The following is a 13,097-nucleotide window of genomic DNA, read 5'->3' as shown; positions in this document are numbered from 1 at the left end:
AATGCCTGATCCTGAAACGAATCTTCTGGCTATAAAAACATGTTTGGGATTATGGATCAGGAAAAAGAAAATGCTCTTTCTGCTGTACTGTAACTTCTTCTGTAAATTTGAGATTACGTAAGTTTCTCTTGTCATCCAACCCTCCCCTGGCACAGCACAGAGAACACTGCCGCAGCAGAGGCATTTCAAACATGTGAGAGTAGGGAGTAGAGAAGGAAGCAGAGTAGAGGAGGGAGGAAGGAGCACATCACTTGGGCAATGTGATGCCATTTGAAGTTCAAATAGGGAATTAGGTGAAATTATCACCACCACAGGCACAAAACAGACATATCACCTGTGGACTAAGATCCAGTCACCTCCAGGTTAGGAAATTAATTACTTTTCCCAGTGTAGAAAAGTTTCCTAGCCATCTGAGGTTTTCTCCCCTTAAATTTCACTTAACGACATTGCCACTAATAACCTCTCTAATTCAAAAGGATGGTCTGAAGATCACGATCCTGTCTGTGAGACTCTCGAGAGAAAGGCGTTTTCTACAAGCTGTTAGAAAGGCCAGAAGTAACAAAACTGTGGCTGAGTTTTCATGGATTTCTCTATAAAACCTGTAATTCCCTAGCTTCTGAATCTACAGCCTCAAATTTCATTCAAATCAATGTATTTATTGAGCCCCTATTTTATACACTTTAGTAGAAGTTGTGCAATATATAGAAATAAAAACACTGTTCATCTGTTCATTTAATCAAGGATCTCACAGGTAGGGAGCAAAGTTAGACACACACACACACACACACACACACACACACACACACACACTAAACAACAAGAAAGCAAATGGCCAAGTAGGATACAATTCCTCCAAAATCTGAAATGAAAATTATCATGTCCTGTGCTGAGCAATCTGCAAAAGGACCACGTGGCCAAAAAACAAGTTTGAAAAGTAACATATCACATATCTCTTGGAGATTCACAATACACACTGGCATTTTAAATGCTTGGGGTAATCTGCCAAGTAAATACTGTGGTCAGCTTGGCTTAACACAACATTAACCATTTTGAGACAGCCAAATATAAAGGACCCCCAGGAGAACCTTCGACTGATCTACACACTGGTTGAACGGGGTGGAGTCATGCAAGTTTGCACCATTCGCAGGCAGGAGGAGCCTGGACTCTCCTGTTCCTGGGTGGTAACCAGGGATTCCATCTGTGAGGTGGGAAGCCTGCTAGCAGGACTCGCACTTTGCTGAGAGTCCGTTTCCTTTTTTTTTTCTTTTTGCCCAATGAATTCCATTTTTCTTACCCTTCTGTATGTCTGTGAGCCTAATCTTTCCTGGTTGTGTGACAAGAACCCGAAGGAGAAAGTCCTACAACTTCTTTGGTGCCCAGAACATGGGGTTTGAGAAAGGGTTAGTGAGATGCAAACCAAGAAATCTCTTTCCCTCTCATTTCTAAACCTTTTCATCCTCAGACTTCTGATGGTAGGGGAAACTGTGCCCCCACAACTGTCACTACGAGGGGTTAGGAAAGCTGGCCTCAGTCCAACCTAGCCTTTCCATGGCCTTTTCCTTCTTCCTTATGGATGGACAGGCAAACAATAGCTCCCCCATTCTCCCTCGCCTCCCAGCTGGAGCTGGGGAATGCCAGGCATCCATGGCACCTTCCCCTCCCTGGCCAAGGGGTTCAATCCCATTGGACAGCAATTAAGTTTCTCTCCCTGGTGGAGGAACGTATTTGCATAAGAATAAGAGGTTCTTCCGCAGGCATTTAATTTTTTTTTCCTTTCCTTTTCTCCATCAGGTCAGGAGTTGACCTTTAAGTATGGTTGTTGTTTATTTATTAATTTTTTGTTGTTTTTTTTCCCTTTAAGAAGACATTTTACTAGGCTAGGAATGATAAGGATCAATGTTTATATTCTCTGTAAAGTTTTAATTATGAGAAAGGATTTGTGAGGTTGGTCTTAAGCTGTAGCCAACATGGTGTGCTTTGCAGTCTTTCTATAGGGTCTGTAAAATACTTTGTTGCAGGCTTCTATCTTATTTTATGTCCCTGGGGCCATGGCATGTAACCCCATGGCAAGGCTTTGTTTAGCTTACCCATGGCCCGGATTCAATCCTGGCTTAGGAAATGAGTCCTTTCGGGCTTGCTACCTGTATGAGCTTTTGTTATTTGTTGATTCCCTTCCCCTCCACAAACTGCACTGGATTTTCCTTTCTCTGAGCCTTTATTAAAATCTGAAAGCCAGAAATATTGGCCACTTGTCGAGTAATAAGGGAGTTAAAGGGATTTTCTTAAGGAGTGCTCAGCTTAATTAAAAGTGGATATCAAAGATATAGTTATATTTAAAAGGTCTTTATGTTTTCCTTTTCTTGGACCTTGTTTTTCTGGAAAAAGTGGTTTGTTTTTTTTTAAGTCAACTAAATTATTTTTCTCCATTTTGCCTCACCACTTTTAATGCCTGCATGAGAGGGAAGAGACCTCTGTTTTTCTCATGGAATCCCCAAAATTAAAAGCACCCAGAGGCTAATAATTCAAATATGAGATTGCCAAATGAAGGATCTTGTGGGGAATGGGTTTTCTTCTGCATGTCTGTGTAGTCATATATGTGTTTTGTGTGTGATGTCTATAAAAAGAGCTCTAATTAAGTGTCCTAAAGGAAGATAAGCACTTGGAGCAAATGTTTTTAAAAGGGAAGACAAAAGCTGTGGTACCTTTCAGTTCACGTGACTTTAATCTTTGAGAGAAATGTAAATTCTTGCCTGGGATTAAAGAATTATTTTAAATTAGGTAAGATAAAGCTAAAAGTTCAAACAAGCAGTAGAGGGAGTGTAAAAATTAATCTTGCAAAAATTCCCTGTGTGAACATGTTAACTAAATACAAACAATTATTATATGGTTTTTCTGTAAATTGAGGATTGAAATAAAAGCACAACAAGGTACTCTTAAGGCACTAATTTGTTCTTTAGCAAAATTTGTAAAGGGCTATAAAAGGTTTTTTTGCTTTTTAAATTTCTGAGTCATCATTTTTGTAAAATAATTTATCATAATCTGGAATTCTATTTCAGAACATCAAATGTTTTAAACCTCTAACATATTTATCAGGCTTTCTAAAATCAAACTTTAGTTACAAAATTGTCTTTCCTGACACCTGGCTTTTTGGATACTTCAAAGGGTCACTGGAGTGTCCAGAAAAGAAAGGTAAAAGGATTATTTAACATGTTAAGGTACATTGGCTTGCCAAAATGATGTTCAATCTTCTTTAGGAAACATTTTGGTGAATAATGCTAATATATGTTCCAAAATTGTATGGGATTTCTAAAATTCTAACGTCTGAGTATATGCTATCAATCATAACAAGCTTGTTATGTTAAGTTATTGTAAACCACAGAGATAACCAAACTTTGTCAATTGTGTTTCTAACTGTAACTACCCTGAACATTTTGTTATTCACAGACAATTGTTGAATTGTTTTAATCCTTTTCCAAAGATTGTTTACAATGAGCTATAAAACTTTGACAGGGGCTCTTAAATACAGGTTTATGATAACTTTGCAGATTGTAACAATAGAATAAAAGAAAAATGTACAGGACTCATAAAGAGCTGAAGTGTTCACAAATATCAAGCAAAACAAGAACTAAACAGACTGAACTGAGAAAACTGAAACAATATTTTAAATTTTTACTGGGAATATTGCTGATCCTTGTTTTGTTTTTCAGAGTCAAGGAAACTTACTTTGAACTATTTACAGCCTTTAATAATTGAATAAGGTATCCTCCTGTGAAGAAAATTTGGAGCCTATTTGTTTCTCTCTCTCTGGTTCCTCTAGAATTTGGAAGCTATCTGTGAGTATTTTTAATTTATGGCAATATAGTTGTTTGCATCAGTAAAATAAGCATCCATTTTTATTTTGCAACAGGACACAGTTGCAGAAACTGTTTTACTAAGGGTTTGACTGAAGGGTATGCTCCACTTTAAGGAGTCAAACTCAACTTGCAGAGCCAATGAAAGCCCCTGGGGAAAAAACTGGCTTCATACCCCTGTCTACGCAGTCCTTGTATAGGGTTCCTGACCTGTGGTCAGAAGCAAATGTCACTTTCTAACAAGCCCAGGAGCTCCAAATTCATCTTGGGACCTTAACAGGAGAGGATCACCCAACTCACAGGTATTTGAAGATACAAACCCATGGCTAGGCTCAGCTTTAAAAAGTCTGATCCAAGATTCCTTGTGGAACAGAGTTCCACCAAAGCCAATCGAAAAGGTGTATGTAGAAATAGTTATTCTTGCTGTACTTTATGCAAATAATTAGACTTTAGTCTATTTTGCAAACAAGTCAGTCCTACCACATTCTTTTTTTAACAAAAATAAGGACTGAAGAGAAATTATGTTTCAAAACTTATCATACCTTTGTCATTAAATTCTAAACTCATTAGTTGTTTTTAAGTTTTTGCCTACATTTTAGACTAATCCTGCTTGTTCCTGTGAACCAACCAGCAATCTCCGGCTGCAGCTCAGAAAGAGCAAACAGGATGGGTGATGTAGAAATCTGGATCGATATTCTAGTTCTGAGCAATAATGCTGCAAATCCTGCCAGGTGATGGGAATAAACAGTACACCCATCACCCGGAGGTTTCCTTTTTGGGAAAGTAAGACCAAGGGAGCTAACCAAAGCCAAGCACCATGCACCCAAATCTTAGCAAGCATAACTATAACCACCAGTTATCTGGAAATGTCACAAGACGTCATCTTCTCTCCCTTCTTGGAGGAGGACCGAATGCCATAGCTTTACCTCAGCATTTGGCTTATGTGAAGGAGTCCATGCAATTCCCCATGAGACACATTCTTGTCCCAAACTCAATTTCAACCTTCAGGTCAAAGCCCTAGGAAAGACAACTGGATCTAAGGGAGCCAGAGGCCAATGGTAACAGAGGTTAAAAGGCACAGTTCAGGTGAGAATGGCTAATTCCTGCCGATTAAGCCGAGACTCAAGTAACCCTAATTTCAACAAGTATGCCTTACCTTTCATGGATAAAGGTCATGCAAGTATCCATGGCACACATGAGGTCTAGGGAACTCCAAGGCTACCGACAGTAGGGGGAATAGAGGCATAGGTGAGAGAAGATCATTCCTATTCTCTCAGGCCTCCCTGTTTCATGGGTGCCTGCTTTGGCACCCTTGGGTAGCACGTGCCAAGGCTGCCAGGACTCAGAGATGCAAGGACGAAAGAGGGAAAGAGGACACTCTTCCTTCTCTCCCTCACGCACCCCAGGTATCTGCTAGGAAGAGAAGGGAACCAGAGATGCCTGCTCCCCTCCTTCTAGATGAGTAGCCATCTCTTCACTCTGTACCCCTTTCAAATGCATCCTGAACCCCTGGAACTCCTTTGAAGAAAACATCTTCCTTTTTCCTTTCTCCTCCTCTGCCCTCTCTTCACTGATAGGTAATTGTGTCTGCATACTACAAAACACTCCCCTTGGATGCAGCCTCCAAACTGGGGAAACTTAATTTCCCAAACCTTAAACCAGTTGGCTTAGTGTTGGGCTCAGGAGAAGGCAACCCAGAAGCCTGACATGCCAGTAAAAGGGTAAAAGTTGTTTTACCAATCAGGCTTTTGGCCTCTCTCTGCCTGTGCAAACTGGTACAAGGCCTTGGGATTTTTGAGCTGTCCTCACCCCCTACTTGTTTCATTTTAATACATGTTTTCTAATAACCCAGTCTGTCTCTTCTCACATTCAGGCCATCAAACTCCAAACACTCTTGCAACCGGAGCCTTGGATGATGAGACCTTCTGCCAGGGACCCCTACACAGGCCTCTGAGGGAAGCTCTGACTGTCATTTTCCCAAAACAGCATCCCGTCAGCACGAAGCAGTTAAGATTGGTCTTCATCCTTATCCTTATTCTAATGGCAGCTAGACGTACTTCTTTCAGGGAGAATGAGACAGTCAAGTATAAAGGGATCCCTGGAGAACCTCCGACCAGCCTGCGCACAGTGGAGCTGCAGAGGTTCACACTGTTTGCAAGAGGGAGGAGCCTGGTTCCTCCTGTTCCTGGGTGGTAACCAGGGATTCCATCGGTGAGGTAGGAAGCCTCCTAACAGGACTCTTGCTTTGTTGAGAGTCCCTGTTTCCCTTTTTTCCCTTTTTGCCAAATAAATCCCATTTTTCTCACCGTTCTACGTGTCTGTGAGCCTAATCATTCCTGGTCGTGTGACAAGAACCCTAAGGAGATGTCAGGCCTCTGAGCCCAAGCCAAGCCATGGCATCCCCTGTGACTTGCAGGTATACGCCCAGATGGCCTGAAGTAACTGAAGAATCACAAAAGAAGTGCCTTGCCTTAACCGATGACATTCCACCACAAAAGAAGTGAAAATGGCTGGTCCTTGCCTTAAGCGATGATATTATATTGTGAAATTCCTTTTCCTGGCTCATCCTGGCTCAAAAAGCTCCCCTACTGAGCACCTTGTGACCCCCACTCCTGCCCACCAGAGAACAACCCCCCTTTGACTGTAATTTTTCTTTACCTACCCAAATCCTATAAAACAGCCCCACCCTTATCTCCCTTCGCTGACTCTCTTTTCGGACTCAGCCCGTCTGCACCTAGGTGAAATAAACAGCCGTGTTGCTCACACAAAGCCTGTTTGGTGGTCTCGTCACACGGACGCGAATGACAGGAGAATGTTCCACAACAATTTGACCATGAACCTCTTTTTATGCAATATACCTATGGAAGTTCCATTGAAAATACTGCCATAGTGAAAACTCGAATTGCAGAAGGGGGAGCCCAAGCCATAACTCCCAAATCAATCCTCAATCCACAAGATACACATGTTTTTTAAAACTCCACTTGAGACCAAATTGTCTATCACTGAAAGGAAATAAGTCTTAACTTTCCCACAGCCTAATTCAAGACTCACGTCTCTTCTGCAGCTTCTCCAGAGTCTCTCTTATCTTGCCTTTACCTAAAAATAAACTATTCTTTTCCTAAAAACTCTGGGTAGGTATCTACACCTGTCTTAGAGACCTGAGAAATTTCTGCCCTGATCTGTTCTGTTTAGATTTTTTTCTTACCTCTTTTTTTGACTGGGAATCTAAGTTTGTGTCCAGAGTGTAGAGTCCAATTTTGCTAGGCAACAAACACATACAAATACAAGGCAACTTCTGGGTGGTAGGAAGAACATTTCTCTGGGACACAGTCAACCTGTGTTCTAGTTGGCTGTTGATTACTTTTTAACTGCATGGCCTTGGATAATGTACTTAACCCCCTCTGAACCCTGGGATCCTTATCAACAAAACAAGGATTACCTCATAGGATGACACAAGGATCACAATAGATCATGTTTATGATAAAGCCTAATAAATCGTGAAGTATGATACAAATATGAGATGTGGATACTTTTATTTTACATATGGATTCACAGGCACACTGCATTCTCTAGTCAGGCCATACATCCTCCTAAGGACGGAATATGCTCAAACGGTTGGTTCAAACAGACGTCCCTGTAAGTTCTGTGACACCCATCAAGACCCACTGCCTATGAAATGAACCTATCTTCAGAAATTAGACTTGAATGGATCCAAGCCATCTTTGGCCTCACAATACAGTCAATTGTCCCTTCACAGAGTACTTCCTAGTATCATTCCCCCAATTCTTTCAGAAAAATGATTGGCTCAATAGAAAGCATCCAGCAGATGAGGGTCTCGGTTGCCCTCCTGTTCAGGTACCCAGAAACCTCGGACAGGCCCCCCCTTACTCCATCAGAACCTGCAGCACCCAGGGGCTCCTCATTCTCCATTACACAGAGAAATGGGCAGGACGAGTCCTCTTTCCTAGTTCTGACTCTGGCACTAACAAGTGCTATAACGTTGGCCATGTACTTTATTGTCCCTATGCCTCAGTTTCCACAACTAGTTTTCTTAGGAAGAGTTAAAGTCAAGAGTTAAATCAGAACATTCACAGCAGACTTACAGTGCACCAGGCCAACACTTCACCACCTGGGAGAAAGCACAGAGTCTTCAGTACAGCCTTTACCTTCAGGTATTCTCAGTCTATAGGAGAAAACAGCCTATTAGGCATCCTCACTGCTCTAATCCCCAGTCTTGTCCCTGAAACACAAAGATAATATTCCAAGTCTTCCTGGGAACTCATATAAGCCAAAAAAGTAAGCCCTAAAGAAATATCATGTTTCTGTATCTAAAGTGTTAAAGAAAATCCCCTTATGAACTAACACTGAGGAGGTCTGTGTGAGTCTGTGTCCCTGTTGAGAAAATTCTATGGCTTCTTTCACTAATTTTTGGGCACCAGGATCATCCTGACAGATGGCAATGCGCACCCACCAGTCCCGTAGTCTGGGCTGTGACCTCAGTCCACCAGATCACACTGGATGGGGGGAAGGGGCGGAGGACTATGGCCAGAGTTCTTTTCATATGCACTGGCATTTGGTGACTTTATTGAAAATAAAGTAACACCATGCAATTTCCTTTTCATCAGAATGAGAATGAGCTGGAATTTTATAGTGCTATTATCTACTGATCCATAAACCACTAAAGACTCAAGTAACCCTAATTTCAACAAGTATGCCTTATCTTTACCATACAGCTACTTACAAAAACCAGAACACTGGCCTCACTCACAGAGAGGTGCTCAAGCAGTGCTTAATGTGAGGTTTTAAAATGCTTTGACAAGCATATTGAGCAGGAATGCAGAACATACACTAAAAAAGTATTGACAGAGGACAAGGGGGGCATTTTGTGGCTGCATCACAAGCTTTCAAGGGGCAATTTTCCCAATGCAAAGCTATTTCATGTAACTGGATACCTATTATACCCAAAAGTGTATTTGCTCTTATTAATACTAGGTGAAATAGGTTCAAAAGTTATCTTTTTCCACAGGACTTCTTTCAAGGCCTTTCAGGATGCTAGCATGTTGTGAAACTAAATTACTTAGTAATAAGTAATTAGGTTTCTCAAACCTAATTGACTTTAGTAATTTTTGTTTAGTAACATCTCCAAGCATCAGGGTCCTTGTCACAGTTTACAAATGCTGAGTGAAATTCTTTCAGAAAAAAAGGGTGGAGATGGAGTTTGACTGTGTAACATTATGCTAAATGTTAACAGATGACACAGATTTTCATTGTCCCAGACATCCAGGAACTCACAACCTATAGAAATCTCCAATTTGCCTGTGGCACATTGTAACCTCATAGTTTAAAAGCCTATTATTTTAATTACCAATTCCTGGCTCTGCTCCCATGGTACCTATGAAATATTGGGCCAGTTACTTAATCTCTTTGTGACTTACTTCTCCCACCTGCAAAGTGGGGAGAATAATAATTTCTACTTCCTAGGATTGCTGAGGGGATTATATGCGTTAACATATATAAAATACCTAAAAGTGTATTTGCTCTTATTATTTCTCTAACTCTACAAAGCTATTTAGCTGTGTTTGCTCATGCTATTATTACGTATACAAATCAGTCCAAGCAACATGCCAGCATGCTGTGGGGAAGGAATTACTTGCATGTCAATGTGGTAGAGAGTACTTGTGGGGAGAGAAAAAGGGTTTAGACTGAGGAGTGAGGGTGGAAAGATTCCTTGGAGCTGCCACTGCAGCTGGTCTCGGAAGACAGGTAGCATATTCTGTGATGCAGCCATGCATAAGGAAGACAGGCTCTTCGGGGAAAATTAAAACAAAATAAGCCATACCTTTTCCCACTGATCTACAGAACAGAAAGGAAAACTTAACTGAAGAAAATTCAAATCAGGTGAATATTCTCTTGCAGGTTTGAAGTCCCTTAAAATCTTGGGCTAAGAACAGCAACAGGAAATAGGAATTTTATTCTGCACATCATTTCAAGGATGTACCCTGCATGGAGTTGCTAATCGTACTAATGGATAGTTACTACATTCTGTGTTAGGTGATTACAGGCATTAATAGGTCATCATCCAAGCAATGGGGCCAGGAAAAGTATGTTCCATTATGACTACACAGGGACTGAAAGCCATTTCCATCAGCACAAAAATATTTTTAAAACACTCTGTCATTCACAAAGTTTTTTTTTTTCACACATTTATACATTAAAACTTCACAACCTCGTAGGGATTCACACATACATGCATACCCAGCAGGGATTTCACACATATATACATTGCATCTCACAACCTAAAGAGATCTCCGGATCCTCAAGCTGCCAGGAGTTTGTCATTTAATTTCAATCCCATTTTACAGAAGAACTATAGCTTCATGGATACTAAATAGTGAAGCCAGTGTTCAAACTCAAATGCCTTGAAACAAAATCTCATAATATTTCCATTGTATGTTCTTGTCATTGCCTTAAAAGTTTGTGGTAGAGATAAGGAGTCACTGCAACACAATTTTCTACTGGAATCTCAATGTCTATCTTCTGCTTAGCAACAATCTCAGCATTTGTCATGTCCTACAGAAAATCCCATGTTACTTCATGTCATTGATCTGTAGCTGTCTCCAATAAAAGGACCCGAATGCCTGCTGTGGCCCTGGGAATTTTAAATAAGAAGTCAATGAGAGATGCTGGGAAGTGGTTCTGTAATTGACTAGGGGCAGATGAAAACCTTGGTGGAATAATAATCATATCAATATGCTGGCTACATGAATGATCCTGCAGTGAATTACAACAGGGTACTTCAACTCCAAAGCCTAGGGTGGCAGATCTGCATAATTAATCTCCCTCTGCAATAACCCTGCAGGGTCAGCAACGTCGGCATTCTACAGCTGAAATTAATGTCTTATTATTTCAGTCTGCTTTGGTGTTTCTTCAGATTCAGGAAAATAATATCAGATGTAGCAGCTCTGTTAACACAGACAGGGTTTTAAAGGATCTCCAGGCTATGAAAATATATTCATGTAAATCCTGGTGGGTAAATAGAGGATGGATACAATGCATAGTCCTAATAAATGCACCTACTTAATTTGAGTCTCCTGATATTTTCAAATTTCCTTCTTAAATTAACTTAGGCCCTCTGAAGGCCAAATATTGATCCACATCGTTCAGCTTAGGGTTTTACAGAATGATTTTGAAAAGTTATGTTTTAGTAATTCACCCTCAGTTTAGAGAAACATTAGATTATTAATACTAGGTGAAATAGGTTCAAAAGTTATCTTTTTCCACAGGACTTCTTTCAAGGCCTTTCTTTCTAATGCATGTTGTGAAACTAAATTACTCAGTAATAATATACAGTGTTTCTCAAACCTAATTGACTTTAGTAATTCTTGTTTAGTAACATCTCCAAGCATCAGGGTCCTTGCCACAGTTTAGAAATGCTGAGTGAAATTCTTTCAGAAAAAAAGGGTGGAGATGGAGTTTGACTGTGTAAGTCCCCCCAAACAGTGACCAAGCTTTGAGGAATTCCTATAAATTCTCTCACTGGGTGTATTACTCCTGCTGGAGGTAGTTTTAGAGTAAGGGTCATGAATTTTTAATTGGGAAAAAAGTAGGAAATTCAAATCACTTTTCCAATTTGCTAAACCATTCCTGTGGCAAGCTGATGGAGGAACAATGGCATAATGATGAGCTAAAATGAGATGTAAGACATGCTGGTGGATTTAAGTATGATAATGCTATGCTCCACCAGTGTGGCTAATTGGAGTTGATTATAATTTCACTACTTCCAGAATTTTGGATTCTTAAAGACTGTTGCCAAATCAGAACATAAGACACCACACAGAAAAAGTCAGAAAACAGAGGGGAGCGTTTATTTTTCCAATGATAAAAGGAGTAAGCACCTATGAGACCCAGCAAATAACCCTTTCACCCATGTGACCTTAATGTTAGAAAAATTAAAAGTGCTATTATTTTCAATTGTTCTGCTGTTTCTGAAAAAGGGAAGAAAATGTATGTATTTATTAAGGTGACCCAAATACTAAGAGTTTTTGCATGTAAATATTCTTTCCATTCTCTAATATATAAAAAACAGACTGAAATCTCCTTCTCTAAATCCAAAGGAAGAGAGATTTACCACACTGCAAACAAGAAGGCTGTAAAAGCCTCAGGTAAGGGTTGGGTGCCATGGGAACACCTGTAAAGGCTGACTGATGACAAAGACCAAAGCAATTTTCTCACACATCATATCCTAGTGCTACTTCCCTGATGTCCTTCACTGACATTCTGGATCCTCCACGATCTGGCAGCGCAGCAAACTCTCTTTCTAACCCTTTGCAGTACCACTACTTCTCATATAGCAAGCACTCCCACCACAGGTACAGATATAGATACTGCTACAGATCACCCCATGCCTTCCCCTTTACTCATTTCTTCTGCCTGGCATGCCCTTCATTACCCTCTCCACATGTACAAATACCACCTGTCCTTCAGGACATATTTCCGAAACCAGTTCTTTCATGAAACCTCCCCGCTTCGCTCTGTCAGATGTAATTTCTCCCTTCTCCCGAAAACGTTAGCTATGCTTCCCATATGGTCTCAGTAATGTACTTTGTTATCTTGTACTATTAATTAAGTGTGTATGTCTTCCCTCTTAAGACCGTTGCCGACGACAGGGTCCACTTCTGATTCATTTTTGGCTCCCAGGGTCTAGCATGAAGCCTGGTATATAGAAAACGCTTTGGATTTTTGATGGAATGATTACATTCTTCTAAACAGGGTGATTCTACAGGCTATTTCTCAATCCAGGAAAATACTATAATTCCTTTATGCGTTTTCTGCCCCCTTCAGTCTCTCAACACTCATTTCTTTCTCAGACCATCATGGGGGGGGGACTTTTCCACTAAAACATGGCAGGCAAGGAGCATTTAAGAGAATACCTTTGCATTGCCATCTGCCTTTGTCAGTGTAAGCCCTGGTCATGCTGCTTTATAATACATACATTTGCATTTATCATGTGTATGGTGACACTGAACAACAGAGTTGCTTAGTGAGCCCCCACCCAATGACCATCGAGGGAACAGCCTGGAATTACACCAAGAATTCTGTTTAATTTGGATTCACATGTCTGATTTAACATTATTGCAGCTCATCTTTTTTTTTTTTGGCTAGGGTGAACTCCCCTCAGTCTGTTGATGCTAGCAAAAAAACACTTTCCTTAATCTTTGTGTATGTTGTTTTTTTTTTTTTTTTTTT

General features: G+C 40.5%; 1 protein-coding gene across 4 annotated transcripts in view; it reads right to left on the bottom strand.

The window, feature by feature from the left end:
- The window catches only part of IL1RAP (interleukin 1 receptor accessory protein), a 149,568-nt gene that overhangs the window by 107,581 nt on the left and 28,890 nt on the right, over window positions 1–13,097 (bottom strand). Inside the window, exon 2 of one of the 4 annotated variants that reach the window (XM_011961620.1) lies at window positions 4,705–4,868. The exons of the other annotated variants lie outside the window; for them this stretch is intronic. The gene's annotated coding sequence lies outside the window, so the exon portion shown is untranslated. The remainder of the gene's footprint in view (window positions 1–4,704; window positions 4,869–13,097) is intronic. 4 annotated transcript variants of the gene reach the window in all.

Source organism: Colobus angolensis, unplaced genomic scaffold (genome assembly GCF_000951035.1).
Source record: "Colobus angolensis palliatus isolate OR3802 unplaced genomic scaffold, Cang.pa_1.0 Scaffold56, whole genome shotgun sequence".
Lineage (NCBI taxonomy): Eukaryota > Metazoa > Chordata > Mammalia > Primates > Cercopithecidae > Colobus > Colobus angolensis.
The sequence above is the reverse complement of the archived record's forward strand: the minus strand, read 5'-3'. Positions and strand labels throughout refer to the sequence as shown.